We start from the raw sequence: 16,351 nt of genomic DNA on the forward strand, positions 1-16,351 counted from the left end.
GAAGATTTATGAAGAGAAAAGAAATGCGTTTATGTTTTCTTTCTATGTATAGATAAAAAATACAAATATGAGAAATGCGTTATTTTGAATTTTAGATATAACACTACTTATTAACATTGCAATAATAATATTTATCGAAAAATAATTAAGCAATATATTAAAAATATAATATCTTCTCATAACTCATGTTATTTATTCAAGGTGAAATTAATACATTTTACTTGTCAGTAATAATTATATAAATATGCGTTTTGCTCAGGGTCTGCATATTTTGTAAAAAAAAGGTTTGCGAAAATGTACCAGGGTACAGAACAGAATGCGAGAAAGATATTAAACTGTCATGAAAAAAATCTGTCTTTACTATGGTCATTGTCATTATAGAGAAATAAAAATGCCCTTTGAGTAATCAAATTTTTATTACCTCGTAAATTTCAATGTTTTATATCATCGGATAACTATCAGCAAAGAAATCTAAATTATTGTCACATTTTTTCGCTGTTTTCAATAGGCGAATAATTCATTTACATTAAAAGTAATTATCATCAGAATAGGAGAATTTTATACGAGGTTATTCCGGCAATATGTTACATTTTCCCGTGCCTCCGGGATATTCGTGTGCAGGAGTCTCAGAAATTCGTTGAATTTAGCATTTTTCTTTTGTTTCTTAGATACACTTGTGTAACTAGGCAACATATTTTTGTCATAATTTTTCCGGAGGATCAGTGGGGGAAATAAGGTTGAAACTTATTGTTTTTATTTTATTTTATTTTATGTTTCCATAGAACGCGAGAAAAGCTTTCATTTAAAGAAGAATTATGCTATTTTTAAAAATTTCTTTTGATTCAATGCCCATATAGTACGCCATTCCAAAGGTTTTATTTTGACCGCCACTAGCATTTGTGTTGTTGTTTTTAATGCTTAATCTACGGTTTTGATGAAGTTTGATATTATAAACTTATAATAATCTCTGGTAATATTCACAGAAATATAATATATATTCGATAATTTTATTGTCTAAAACCTGTCATATGAAATCACAATATAAATAATTAATTTGTTATACCAATCAATCAATCATGTAGACAATGCTATAATTGGGTAGAATTTTTCTGATGTATACAATTCAATTAACGAAGGATTTTTCTTATGACTGCCGATACAGTAACCTATAGTTTTAATTAAGAGAACAAAACTCTACTCAATTCAATATATATTTTCGTGCCTCTTAAGTTAACAAATGTGAAACTTAAATATACGACAGCAAGTAAAAAACAGCAACGTATAATACATTCGAACAATATATTTTTGAAGAGGTTAAATACATGAAAGAAAAGGTATGTTATGTTCTTTTGAACAGTATAATGTAATGTTTAAAAACGTTTAAATTCACCACTAGCTGACAATAAATCTTACTTAAACACCTAATAAGTATTACATTATAACACATAAAATTTTCAGTTTCAAAGATGATAGATTTAACAGGCTGATAAATGGTATTTAATACTGTGAGAGTCAAAAGTATCAAATGTTGAAAATGACCAGTTCGCTGTTACACGTTTTTAGATAATTAATGGAAAGCGCGCGCCAATCATAAGAAGCTACTCTAATTTGGTCAAAAATGGGGAAAAATAAACGATAAATGAATGATTTATAATTTTAAGACGCATAATTAGGGACTGTGCTCATAGCTACATTAAATGGCGTTGTCAACATTTTCTAATATTTGGATCAAAGGACGGAGAGCTTGTATTTGTTCTCAGCAAGGGTCTGTTGTGGTTTTGGAGTTTATGAAGTTATGCCAGCTCCCATTGACTGCAGTTTTTGGACCCTATAGCATGGCTTTCATAGAACAGAACAGAACAGAACATTTTGTTCCAAGAAGGTGATATACCCATCCAACAGAACCTGTACATACACATTGGCGACAAAAGCAGCAATAAAACATATTATGCAAGAAAATAATAAAATAAAGTAAATTTGTAAGTTAGCCACATTTTTTTAATATAAGCCCATTGGCAATCACTGTAAAAATGATCGGTCTCTACAAGTATAAATTTGCACTCTGGTCTGAACGAAGCCCTGGCCGTGACTATCCATGGGCGTCGGCTTGTCTTTGTAGGTTTGGGCAAAGTGCGGATTCAGTCGAACCCCGTTTGCTCGAACTTGCTTTGCACGAGTTCCCCGTTTACTCGAACTCGATGTTAAGGACCGATTTTTTTATACAGAAAATAAGCATTCCCATTGGCTCGAATTTCCTGAGGCTCGAGTTTTTCACCGTTCCCTTGGAGTTCGAGCTAACGACTGTTTAATCGAATCCTGGTTCTATCACGTGCACCAAGCAGAAGCGCTGACACAAGGGGCCACTGCTGAGGTTGGGTTCGAGCATATGACCCTAGGTAGACAGCCAATAGTCTCACCACTGGGCGACGGATTCGTCTTTTACATATCCATATGGTATGATACTACTATACGGGTTTTACTTCAAACTAAGGCATTTTATATATAAGGCATTTCATAAATAACATGAAATGGGTAGCTCGAAACATCGGATATCTCGAGGTTTTAGGTCGGGGCCCGTCGTCCTCGAGTTACAGCAGTTTTACTGTATTTTACATGGTGTTAGTATAGTGACAAGGGATTTAAGTTTATCACATTCCTTTGAACGAAACACATGGAATTGTGCCTTTAAAGGCCACAGCCCATTTTTCTTATGTGAAAGTAGATAGTTCAGAAGTGTGTGACCTATCATTATTAACTAATTTACCGATCCAACAATCAATTAGGGCTCTTTTGATGTTGTCAAAAATGCCCCTTACTAACAAGACTTCAATTAATAGCACGTATTTTATTTTCTTCTATCGCGTTTAACATTATCAAAGCATTAGTTATATACCAGGTCTTAAAAGGCTAATAATTTAACCAAAATGGTACGTTCTTTTCCCTAAGTAGTGTTCTTAAATGCTTCTGTGTTTGTTATTAAAGTCATTATTGGTTTAACTAACTATTTCATAAAATATTAAAGAGTTTTGGCTTCGGATACTGAATCAACAAGCATATATCTTGCACGCAAACGATTATCATGATATAATGCTCACAACATCTTCAGGCGCGTAGCTGCATATACGCGAGTACGCGACTGAATCCACATGATTCTGACAAAATAATCAGAAAAATCAGTCAAAGTTGCAGTATGCGTAATTGACTTCATGATCCTAAAACTGTCCATTTTCCAGTACGAAATAAAGCACCTCAGAACACCCCAAATGCTATATGGTTTTCATAATTGTCCAAGGGGGCATGCCGCCGGATCCCACTAGCACAATTATAAATCCACATGAATAGAGGGCTAGCTACGCCCCTGTGTTCATATCATGATACTCTGCTTTAGCTTTTTATGGCAACAGCTAAAGTTCTAACAACTTCAAACATTACATGTAACAATCCCCCTTAATGCTAGTTTTAATCGGTATGAATTTAACTTAACAAGAATTTTCGTCTTTTAACTGAAAACATAAAAACAACCTGAGCGAAAAAGAATTTGCGCGTCGTGCTCGTAACAATTTTTACTGCTTTCAGTCCATTTAATTTCACGTTTTCTAAATGGTCCCATCAAACGGTAGCAGACTTCCTTAACATGTTCCCTGACAGAAATATTGCCGGAGATGGAGCAGTATACGACTTGTGTGTTCATTAAGTATTTATAACTTGTAACACCATATTTCTCTACGTCCCTCAAAACGTCACTTTCAATTTTTGTTGGACAGCCGAAAACATATTTCAATTTCCAAATAAGCGCATTAGCGGCAATGGTATCGCCGGCTTGAATGAGATAATTCTTATTACTCCTGACGCCCATAAATTGTTTCCTTCTAAACCCTTTCGTTCCTGTCCGATAGGGAGGCAATTAAGCTCCATCATTGCTGGAATTTGTAAAGAACGTTTTAGCTTGAAGATATAAGGTAAGCTAATTAGTTCTAAAAAGATTGCGTGGTTCCCCGCGCCCCTTTCACATGAAGAACGTAGTGTATATTTCAGCCCTTAAATATATCTATTTATCATATGCTCTCGGTGGTTTATAGAGATTAATAAGTGAAATAAAAAATGATATTTTACCATTTCAAACAGTGAAAATATCAAACGGATATTTGTCACTGTTTTGGAATTTTAGCCCGCTCTCAGTTCCAAACCTCAGCGCGCACAGGGCTGGGACACATTTTTAACGACGTTTTCGTGCGCATACAAGTTGTCGCGTTTTTCTTCTTCTGAAAGTGTAATTAAATGACCATAATTTCATAATAAAAAAAGTGATTACGCCACTCGTGAAATATATTGTTTGCTGCTCGTTAGATGAAATATATCATAATCTTACACAGACAGAAACAATTATCCTCAGATGTATATATTCAGAATTACTAATAAAGACACAATTAATTCATAAACATGTGCCATTAAATTTTATTCTTAATAAGCAATGGTAATTGAAAGTTTGCCTGGCAGCTATTTAATGGCTTTCGTTACAATTTATATGGCCGGCCACCTGAGTAAATTTGACATTAAAAAAAATAAAATAATAATAGGGAAGTAATAGATATTGAGGATAATGGTTTGTTTGAGTGTAAGATCGTAACATATTTCACCGAGTGAGCACCAAAAGAAATATTCACTTTTGGTGTGCATGAGGTGAAATATATTGCTCTCTTACACTGAAACAAACATTTTTTTTTTCATTATATGCATTACATTGGAGTTAAAAGTAAATTAATTGATGAAATGACGGAACTGACGACGTTGAAATTGTGCGCGTTGAAGTTTGATTCGGAACTGAACTTTGTATTCAGTAAAAAGACCAATGCGATGAAAATACAAAACAAAAATGTAAATCAAGTGGATCCAGCATGTTTAGTCTGTTTTCGAAGTCACAAACCATTTAGTTTAAAAAACTGTATACATGGTAAGTAGCCAACGGTCTGGGATGGTATAACCCTGCTTTGATTCAAAGGCATGTGCTAATAAGAAATTAACAATAAGAAGGCACTCTCAAAGAGGTGTAATTTGCCTTGAATTAAGTGTACACAGCCATTTTGGAAACTAGTACTACAAGACAGACAACTCATATTGACTATTTAGTAAACATTCTCAACCTCCAACTAAGAGATCGATGTTTTACTTATTTTCTCAATTTTATTAATCTTTCTTACTTTACTTACACCCCAAAAGGCGGTAAATGGTTTGGCCAAGGGTAGCCGAAGTATTCCAAACGTTTTTAAATAACAAAGGGCTTTAGCTAGAAGGTTATGGAAGAATGCCGGTCCTGTTTTAAACACCCTTCTGTCCTCATGGAGACCAGCAGGTGCATCTTCCTGCCTGAAAGGAATTAAATGCTTAAGATAATGATTTTTTTTCATGTTTCATTCGCTAATGCTCATCGAAAACAACCTCGGATGTAAATGAACGGTTTACAATGTCAGAATTCTTAAATTTAACTACGCTGCAAGTAGATCGCGTAGCCTAATTTAAATTTAGCAGATAAATGAATAATTTTACTCTTAAGAATCTTAATTTTTGCATTTCACTGGCAATCAATTTGAACTCGGACATTACACGTTGACACACTACAAATAATTAATATTATCATCTATTTTTTTACGAACTACTTCTTCTGATGAACCAGTTTACATCCGAGGTTGTTTTTGAAGAAAAATGGCCGAAGTGTTTCGAATAGACCATATTATTGCCCATTTCATACCGAATTTTACCGACTTGTCACGGAAATCGACGGACGCTATCCGAGCAAGAGATAACAGTTCGAAAAAGCTTCTCGAATGGATAGAAAGTTTGCATGTGTATGCAAAGACTTTTAAAGTATGTAATTATTGATTATTTGATACGTTTTGAAAGTTGTAGTTACCTTTGGGGAAAATATTCATCTTTATTTTCAATAAATTGTAACCCGCAGCTGCAACAGACATCATGGTTTGTTTCATAACAAGAATTCTAACAGCTTTGATTGGCGAACACAGTCATGCGATTTACTCCACGTGGCTTTAACTACCGAGTTTCTCCGAAGTTTTCCGGAATAATTGTGAAATGGACTAAAGAGTTAGGGCGAATGAAATACATGTACGTCACGAAAGAGTGTGAGTGTGAACATGTGGTGTAGGTGGCCGCCTCACACCCACGATGTCTTGGGTTGGTATAACACATATTCATTTCAAATAATAGTACACCAAACATGAGCATTGCATTAGAACAATTATAAAGCATGTAGTTTATTTAAATATAATATAGATCAATTCATGTTGAAAATAGAAAGTAGATAATAGATAGACAGATAATTGAGAATAAACCAACCCAAGCCGATTGTTCAGAACTTTTTTTTAAAGTTAACAATGTGATTGACGAGATCGCTGTTAACTTCTAAACTTGAAATATTTAATATTTAATAATGTTCTCATAAATTATATTTAAATAAAATAAGAACCGCTGAAACAGATGCCTCAAAACTTGTTAGAAATATTGCAGATAACAAGTGTATCCATTAAACATTGTTAACTTAAACAAAAGTCTAAACAATCGGCCCAATCCTTGGGTTCGAACACCACCTAGAAGACACTCTGTTGGCCTCTAAAAAAGAACAACAATACAAGTTTCTGCCGAGAAAACGGCCTCCAGAATGATTCATTCCAACATAAAAGCTATCTGTCCAATCGGGCGAAAATAAATTAGTATAAAGTAACCACGTCGTACATTCTCACCGTCCTGGTGGGAAACACCATTTTCTGCCTGCCAACGGTTAATGATGGACACCTTCCGTTCCGGCTTTCATGCCCGTATACATCTATATGATGTGATTACCAAAATTGCATTTAGAATGACTTATGTACTGGTAGAGAAAACAATTTTCCCTTTTCCAGTAGAATTTGGATGAAAAATTTCTCTGCGTGGATTTCGTTGATTTATGGCAATCATTCTGTGATCTCGTTTATTGCCCAGAAACACACGTAATTTTCTTCAAATGGTTGTTAGGGGACAATAATTTGGCGTGTAATTCCTTCCAGCGACCCATCCGCTTACGTTTCGTAAACCATTACGCTTATTTCTGTTGCTAGCGAACTAAAACAACGCTATGGCAGAAATTAATTTTCTTGCGTAATTCGTGTTTATATATTGTCATGCCAGGCGGAGTTGCTTTTCCAATAAGTCCATTTGGCGTTCGAAGACAAGGCGGTTGCTTTTATGACCAAGGACTTTCCCCAGGAGATATGTTAATGTTTTCACGTAAATGGAGAGTCACAAAAGCTGGCCTGTCCCCCGACTCCAAATACTCGTGAAAATCAAATTTACACCAAGTTTCGTTTAGCTAATGGAGATGAATACAGGACCACGGCAATCATTGCAGCAACGAGAGAACGCTCAGAGAGGCGATAATGACGGAGTTAATCCGATTTAAGCGTCCTAACAGACATTTACATCCAGGGCTTGGAAATAAATTTCATCCATTACTTGTTGTCTTTATCACTCCAAGCAAATGGAAGATTTTCTTGTAATCAAGTTAAAGAACGATTGAACTTGTTAACGCGCGCGTTCTTGTTCAATTTTTCAGTAGGAAATACTCTAATAGCCATGGAAACAGGTCTAATTTTCGCCTAGTTAGAGAAAACAGTCAAATGAACGAATAGACACATTCCCGGGGAGTTTAATCCTAGTAACATGATTAAATTTTAGCGAGAAAAGTCGTAACACTTTGGGAAATGGATTCTTATTAGCATCTTGCTAGATGGAAGATATTAATCTAGCGAAAAAACTGCAACTTTCTTACGTCAGGAAAATTTTGTGATGCTGATAAAAGCAGCGAAATTATAAGTCAAGTCAAGTCAACACACTTATTCACTCAAATTCATGCAAATGAGGTAACTGATAAGGACAATAAAATTCAGAGGCTCAAACTGATTATTCAAAGACACAACATACATTCAAGTGTATCGAAAATACCAGATCGTCCAATTTAACAAAAGAAAGAATGAATATTGCACATGGATTATCGGATTGTTCGCGAATTATAAAATGAGTTATGTACAATGGGAGAGTCACAACTTTTAACAAATATATGCAAAATGTCTTAAAATAAATAATATTAATAATAATTTCAACGTATTGTTGAAAAATAGCAGAAACAATTTTACACATATTTAAAAATTCCTTCTAACACAAGAATGAAACACTTCGAGATCCTATATTTGTTACAATGAAAAACATTCTTACTCCTAAAGTTCGTGCACAGGGGCAGTAACAAGACGGACCACTTAAAAACGCTCTCCCATAACGCTTACCCTATTGACAAAAAGTAATGCAGTGTGCAAAGGACAGGTCCCAATTTCTCAAAATATTTTGAGCCCCTTATAACAGAATAAAGCTAAGCTTACTATTATTCTTTTTGGTATAATGTGATATATTTACATTCTTAAGAGTTTATGGAGTATAAAAGGAAATTATCTTTATCATAATCATGATTTACATTTTTTTCTTCATAAGGTGAAGATTTAGTAAAATATTTGGTCCAATAAAGTAAGCTATTAAAACTTGTTACGCTTAAAGATGCAGTCTTACTCCCAAATAAAATTTACCACAATTATTAATTACGTATTAATATAAATGTTTCAATAAACTTAAAAATAATGAAAAATTGTCGAAACAATGGTTTTGATGAAGGATACCGAATTTAATTTGAAAGAAAGGTGATGAAAACACTGTAATTCAACCTTATGGGACGATAGTAGATCACAATAAATCTATTAGCACTCACCAATCATTTAATATGTGTGCATTTTTAGCTTTTAAATACTTTAAATACAGCTTATCAAAATGTATAAGAGTGTCACCTTAAGAACTATCGAGAAATGAGTGTCATGTCAATTGGTAGCCAAGAACATTCAGAATGTTTTTACACAAACCATTTATTAATTGGCCCTACACCTTTCCTTTCTAACAATAAAAAAAACAAGGTACATCAATGAAACTAAGGCACCCGCTATAAGTCATCGTTTGTACAATTACTATTTTCTCTGGCACCCGATAAAAAGGTAACTAAGCAGCAACATTTACATCATTATTACAAGTATTAGAGCAGCCACCTCCAGATGTGAAACGACATAAACAATAACGGGCCAAAAAATACTCCTTGCCAAACTCCCAACACTCTCGGTCATTTTTCTCGAAATAGTTGCTGAAAAAGACAAATGAGTTTTATGATACCACTAATTGTAGACCCATAACAGCCACCATAAAACGCACATGAATATTTACAATGCTACTAAAACGTGTTATGTTTTTACTGACATCAAATAGTCTATTAATGAGAAACAATTACAGAAATGTCTTGTCCGCGCTTCTCCGCCCCTTCTGAGTATAAATCCATGTTTATGGGTCTAGGACACATGGGAAAAGCGATGGTACTCGTTATGGGTAACATTTTAATATTTTTACAAATTGCTTTCCCAATTATATCGTCATTCAATTTGAAAACTTCCTTGTACACATTTCTAAACAATATGTATTCGCTCAACAGCACTTTTAAGATTGTTTTAATTAAACCTAGTACATAACAAGGGCTTTGCGGTGATTATAGAGATTTGGTGAAATAAACATGATATTTTAGTTTTTGAAACAGTGATAATTTTAATCTTTTTTCATTTTATTCGAAATTTTAGACAGCTCTTTCTTTCAAATCAAACGTCAGCGCACACAGGACAAGGACACAATTTCAACGACGTCATTTCCGACAGGATGTTACGTTCGCGAATAAATTCGCGCTTTTTCTGAAAACCCCCAATCAAATGTCAGTTTATCCTTTTTATGTATATAATAAAAATGTGTCAGTGTAAGATCATAATATATATCACCTTGTGAATACCAAAAGTAAATGAGCCACTCGTGGCTATGTCACTCATGAAATATAGCCTCTGGTGCTCACTTAGTGAAATATATTACGATCTTACATCGAAACAAACAATTATCCATTGGAGATTCTGAGGTGTGTCGAAACGTTTTATCACATTGGTTGCATCCCATAACGAACAGCAGGGACAAGCACAACGCCTAGAAGTTATGTTTGGTAATGTTTTTTGTTGTTGACCACAAAGGTCATGTCTGAATCTGGTCGTTGAGTATTTGAGGTTAGTTTATCTGTTTACAGTCGAACCCCAATGGCACAAACTCGCTTGGGTTGATAACCTCGTTGGCTTGAACTGGATGTAAAGGACCATTTTTTCTACTGAATGGCTCGAATTCCCGAGGTTCGAGGTTTTTGAGCCGGTCCCTGGGAGTTTGAGCCAATGGGGTTCGACTGTATATGATTTGCTTGACTTTGTGATTTGCTTCACATGTGAAATATTTAAGATTTGCCTGAATTCTAATAATGCAATTATTGGCCAAAATTACAGCTTTGCATCGTTCTGCAAAATTCTGTCAAGTTGAAGTTTTGGCTAAGGATTGCATCATTAAAATACAAGCAAATCTTAAATACTTCACACGTGTAGAAGCAGAAACTAGCATAGTCTTATATAGGCTAATCAATACTTTTCTATCCTTTTTTCCAAAAGATATCTAAAACAATAATGTCACTTACTTGTTTGTTTATATCGGTTGTGGCCCGTGGTGACCCATGTGAGAACCCCTTTGAAGTCACGTGATTCTTCACCCTGCACATGGAGTGAGTAATAAATCATACGTATTTCAATATGTTGCACAAGAAACATCTATAACTGAATCTACAGACAAATGGGAAACAAGATTTATAATGTTCGTGAGGTAGTACATTAGGAATCCATCATTTCTATAAAGGCAATTTTGATCATGTTCTGTTGACGCGGCGTGCTGTGAAAGACTGTCTGCAAAGCTCAGTAATTGTCCCGGACTAAATGATTTACACTGACGTTTCATAGTTTTATGTCGTTAATCATAAACTTATCAGCCATTCTAACAAACACATTTCGAAAACACTTCAAAACGATCATAATTCATTTTCTCATTCTGAAATATTCTGTTCTTAGAAAAGAGATGTAATGTAAATTAGGTTTCCGATGATTTTTTTTATACAGAAACATTTTGGTTGATGTATGGCTGTTTATGAGGGACGTTCGAAATGTATCTTAAGGCTATTTTGAACAGTTGAATGGTTTAAATGTTGACCAATCAATAAACATTTTGACTAGCTATACCAAACCAAATACTTAACAATAATTAATGATTAAAGGTTGTTAGTATGTATTTTACAAAACTATATGGATTGATGCGCCACATAATCATTTGTTTTGTGTAAGGTACATACTAATAATCTTTAACCATTTAGAGGTATACATTATCATGTGTAAATTACCCACTAAATGGGCCAGTCACTGTTTACATATACCGCTTCACCTGATTACAATTAATAACGACTGACTGCTTATTTGCTGAACGAAATATATTGGTAAATTTAAAGTATAATGCCTTCTCATTGGACAAACTATTATGTTGACAACTAACAAGTTGTATGCACGTGCTTAAGGTCTCTCATATTCCCCTTTACGAGATGTCTTTTAATTAGTTTGTTAAAGGCCTCAAATTGGCTGCTATAGAATTAATTCGTAACTTTGAAAATGCGACGAAGGATGAAATAAACACTGAATGTTGAAATACCTTGAGCACGATCTACATCATGAATACTATTTATAATTATTTCACGTCACACTGTCTTATATGTTTTGGGGAATTTTTGGGCGTTAGTGTCACTTTCACTGACTTGGAACGTCTAAATATTGGTGTATATAGTTTGGATTGTTTCTACATATCGGAATTTTCTTTTCCAATTTCCACCTACGGTTCTATGAACTGTTTCATGTTCGGCCGAGTTCCCAAATGAAAATGAAAATGCTTAATTTCCAGAAGATTTGTTTTGGTTAACAATCTGTTCTAAACTTTTGAGCAATCATATCATACTCGTGAATTAGCATTTTGTTTGCAAACAGTTTTGGTTCATGATTCGGGATCATTCAATACATGATGTGATTCTGGGGAAAACCTCTTAATTATGTAATTATGCTTAACCTATTTAGTTAAATAAACATAATATTTATCTACTGTATGACATGTTGTGTATTCAGCAATGAGTTTAGCTGTATAATAGTTGCAGAACATGAATTGAACCTACAGCCTGGTTCAATTGTAAGTGTATGGGTATGTGTATTAAAAGCACATTGTGTGCTTTGTATATATATTTTATAAATGTACCTCATATCACATGCATTTTGTTTAGATGATGTAATAAACTGTCGAAATACCTCTTATATGCGTGTCGTACAATATACTCTGTAGGTTGATGCAAAAACATCTAAATGCAATATCGTGTTTCACTCATTTGACTTCAATCATCAAGACAAAAAAGGCATATGATCTAGGTACATATAAAATATAAGTGATTTTTGAAAGCTTTTTTTCTTCCGATGGATCTCTTTTTAAAATGTAGCAATTACAACAATGATTTAATACTACTGTAAAGTGAAGTACGTATAAATATTAAAGTACAATATGTATACATGAACATGTAGCTATTGAATTTTTTTTTTTTTTAATTGAGACAAGATGGATATTTTACATTTTTTAAGCTTATATATACAATCAGTGGCTAGTGCAAAAGGACCAGCGCAGAACCACATACCAGCAATATTTATCTGCGCAATGACCTGATTCGTCATCTGATCAAAATAGAATAAATTAACCAATTCAAAATTAGCGCCGCCAAAAAGTCCACGTGTGTTTACAGTTCACTTTAGTACCAGACAACGGCCACAATCGAAAAAGCGCTATCTTGCACCGGGGGCCCAGCTCACCGTACCGTTGTATCGGATTTGGTTGGATAGCGCTCCATAGAAGACAGGTTAACAGCTAGGCTCAAAATGGACTTAGTGAAATTCGGTAAAAAGCAATACTTTTCGAACAGCCCTTGTAGAAGAACTTAGCAAAAATAAGTATGTCATCTATTTTCTTATGATATATACTAGCAGGCATTTCATACAATTTTGATAAAATGTCCACATGGTTTGACAGGTTATACAATATTTATCATTTGATACATACTGACTAAATAATAAACACTTTTTGAAAACTTAGACAAAAAACAACAAAAACAACAACAGCAGAAACGCAGGAAATAGCCTGTTTATACAATTAGCAACTGAAATAAATAACACATGCAAAATATAAGAATTCAATGTACGGATAAATATTAGTTTTAGTTTACTCGTTCTTAAGCTTTATAAGGTATTCTATATAGTCATGTCCTTTGCATTATTCCAGATTACATCGGAATAAGTAATATTGGATAATATAGGGTCGTACAAATCATTACATTACGGGGATCATGGGTTTCTCTTTAATCGGACACATGAAAGAGGGCCAGCTGACACTGTTATGTACAACTCATACCTTAACTCGACTCGCAGGTTAAGACAATACGAATTCTGAAATATATTTTTCCATAAACGTCTAAACACAGAAGTTACCCGGACTAACCAATAAACAATTGAAACTGTAAGAACAAGCCTACTAGTTTAAAATTTAACCAAGCAGTAGGTTCAATGGACACCATTTCAATTTGGTAGAAGATAGCTAGCTTATACAACAAACCAAATTTTTGTGCCCCAGATCTAGAAGTTTGTGGATGGGAGATCTTCAAATGATTTCTCTTCTAGCATTGTCGGCAATGCTGTTTATTCAACAAACCTGAGATATTTGTCTTGCTTGCACACTCGCTTCTCACCAAGACGTCCATGGTTTTGAATCCCGGACTGGGCGCATATGAGGTACTAGGCTGGACAACTGTATCTTCTCCGGGCGCTATGGAATCCCCCACGATACAAGACCACACCTGCGTACAATCACCAATGATAGTGACTTAGCTTAGGTCAATATAACTTTCATAACAATCGTTGTAAAATAAATAAAGTTAAAACTTAACCTAATATAAAAAAAATGTTAGGAAATGTTTGGAATACATAGGCAACGCCGATAAAGAGCTGAAATCTTCTGAAGTTATTGAGTACTATACGGATAACAACCAGCCACAATATCTCAGCGTGAATGACCATTGAAATCAACACCATACGAGTAAAAAAATTCTCTGAGTTCGAAGACTTTCTCACACATTTTCCAAGGTAGGGGAAGTTTTACCATGATTTATGACCACTTCTGGAGCTAAATGTTATTAAAGCTTTTTAACAAATCAGATGTAATCATTTTAGCACACTACGGTTTTTAAAACTGCCGAATTCTAAATGAGTTTTCTGTCCTAGGTATTTGATATCAAAGAGGAAAACGAGGACCCCCATGGAGATTCCATTTTACTGTCTGTCGATAAATCCGCAATATACTTGTTACTGGTTTAAACAGCTTCGGTTTCTGTATCTAGCCTCTAATAAAAGAATGTTTCTGATTGGTCCGATGCTAATTTTTAAGTGCTAAACAACGACTTTCCTGACAGAATATCGCTATTTTATATCTCTTCTGGTACTTATTACAAAATGGATTTTAAGACATACTTACGAATATTACTACGATTCTAAAAATGTACGAAATAACCGATGCCAGCGGGATGCAGCAATTCAAAGAGCAATAAATAAGCCTCAAATCTTGTACCAACATGTTGCGTTTCTGACAGAATTCGTAAATGGTGCTCTATAGATGGCTGATTAACTGCCGGGCTGCAAAAAGCATGTAAATACGCACTTAACGTTATCGCCAACGTGTGGCTTTTCGTTAAACTGTTTGTTTTTATGCAATCGGTTTCGAATGCACAGCTGGCATGCCTTTCACTAATTTTCTTTCCTTTTGTCTTTTATTTTAACTTACCAGTAAGTTTCAATTATTTTCTCTCTTTTTTTCTTAAATTTTTGTTTTTCTGTTTTCATTTTGTTTTATGCATTTTCCAGCCCTTGCAAATTAAATGATGCACGTGCTCTGCAGTGTTTGTTGTTTTCATTTGTTGTTATGTCATTATTACTCTACCCAACATAACAGTGTTTTAACATGCAGGGGCGTACCTATGCTAACTCAAGTACGCCAGAGTGTACAAATTAGTTTGTGTTTCCCCAAAATGTGGTAAAACAACATTAAAAAACGAAGTTTAACAGACGAACAGATTACTTTCTTACTGGTCAAGTTTGTCCCAGTTTCACTGAATGTTGGCAGTAAGAATGCTCGTAAATGGTTGTTTCATGTTTGTTTTCTTCTATATTGTTTTATGTCTTACCATGAGCTCTCACTACGTTTATAATATTTGAGACTGAAGTAACGAAAGACCTTCGCATTTGGCAAGATATGCACATTTGTACGTGCGTACAATTCCAAATGATTCAGAATAACTACCTAAATGACAAAATAAATATAATAAATCAAAAGGTTACGTCCTTTGTTGCTGCCACATTTTTGTGCTGACATATTTTTGTTTAATAGTTTTTGAGAGTAGTTTCCCTTTAAATGTATTAATCAAAAAGGCAAATCCAAAAACGGTCAAAATTTGCTGGAGATTTAAAAACCCTGGTCTTACTGATTAAAACAATGTAAAATCCATATGATGAATGCAAAAAAACAACGCACATGTTATATACAGAAAAAAATAAATGAAACTATACACTAAACGCTTTTACTAACTAGTACACAGGTTACCGTTTAGTAAAGAGTGTAGATCATAAAAAAAGACAATGCAAAAACTATAATTAAGAATGCGTAACTGACACCACAGTAAAAGGTAAAAATGCTATAAAATAAAATGGACAAGCAAAAGCCATATGTGAAATTAAAGCCCGCAAAAACAATCACAATGACATTGCATAGAATGCCATGGAAACGCAATGGTAAATGGTTACATACAGCTAATGCGATACATTAAAATACTATAAAAGCAACGGTCAATGTATTGTTAAGACAGCTGAAGCGATACATTACACAAAATATGAAAACAACGGTCAATGTATTGTTAGGACAACCGAAGCGATACATTACACAACATATAAAAGAAATGGTCAATGTATTGTTAGGACAGCCGAAGCGATACATTACACAAAATATAAAAGCAATGGTCAATGTATTATTAGGACAGCTGAAGCGATACATTACACAAAATATAAAAGAAATGGTCAATGTATTGTTAGGACAGCTGAAGCGATACATTACACAAAATATAAAAGCAATGGTCAATGTATTGTTAGGACAGCCGAAGCGATACATTACACAACATATAAAAGCAATGGTCAATGTATTATTAGGACAGCCGAAGCGATACATTACACAATATATAAAAGCAATGGTCAATGTATTG

Source organism: Mya arenaria, chromosome 12 (genome assembly GCF_026914265.1).
Source record: "Mya arenaria isolate MELC-2E11 chromosome 12, ASM2691426v1".
NCBI classification, from domain to species: Eukaryota; Metazoa; Mollusca; class Bivalvia; order Myida; family Myidae; genus Mya; species Mya arenaria.